This window comes from Elephantulus edwardii, unplaced genomic scaffold, assembly GCF_000299155.1.
Source record: "Elephantulus edwardii isolate Elephantulus edwardi_28Jun2011 unplaced genomic scaffold, EleEdw1.0 scaffold00192, whole genome shotgun sequence".
NCBI lineage: Eukaryota > Metazoa > Chordata > Mammalia > Macroscelidea > Macroscelididae > Elephantulus > Elephantulus edwardii.
In genome coordinates this window covers 2803175-2803776 of record NW_006399942.1, presented here as the reverse complement: position 1 = coordinate 2803776, position 602 = coordinate 2803175, and the positions used below count along the sequence as shown (strand labels likewise).

At 49.2% G+C, this 602-nt stretch overlaps 1 pseudogene; it reads left to right on the top strand.

Annotated features, from left to right (window-relative positions):
* The first annotated feature begins 309 nt into the window (after window positions 1–309).
* LOC102860033 overlaps window positions 310–602 on the top strand; it is an 8609-nt pseudogene continuing 8316 nt past the window's right edge.

Below are 602 nucleotides of genomic sequence, written 5' to 3'. Positions count from 1 at the left end.
TGCCTGCAGATTTTCCCAATATATCTCCTCATCTCCTGATTGCTGGTACCAAGGGTGTGATTATAGATCAAGTAAGATGGAATAATTGACAATTGCTGAAGTTTATGGAAGATTTTTTTAAAAATTGCTGCTGATGTTGTTATGTGCCATTGAGTCAACTCCAACTCTAATTCATAGCAGCAGCCCCTATCGACAATAGCTCTAACCCCTGCCCTATCTTGAACCAATCTCACTGTCTCTGAAATATCAGTGTCAATCTGGCTTGTCCAGGGGCTTCCTCTCCTACGCTGTCCCTTCACCCTTCCAAACATGATGTTCTTCTCTAAGAATTTATGCCTCTTGGCAAAATGCCCGCAGTATGTGGGAAGGAGTTTTAAAATCCTTGACTCCAGAGGCGGGGCAGTGCAGTGCACAGTGGGCGGGGCAGCCCGGGTGCTGGATGCGGCCAGGCCTTGTTGGGCCTTCTCAGGGACGGGGTGGCCGAAGGGGATGCTGCGAGCCAGCCAGTGCAGGAGTCGCCGACATGGACCTAAAGCCGTGAACTCTCCGTTTTTGACAACGGAGTCACTGGATTGCTCTGGAGAAAAGACTTTTTGGAAACC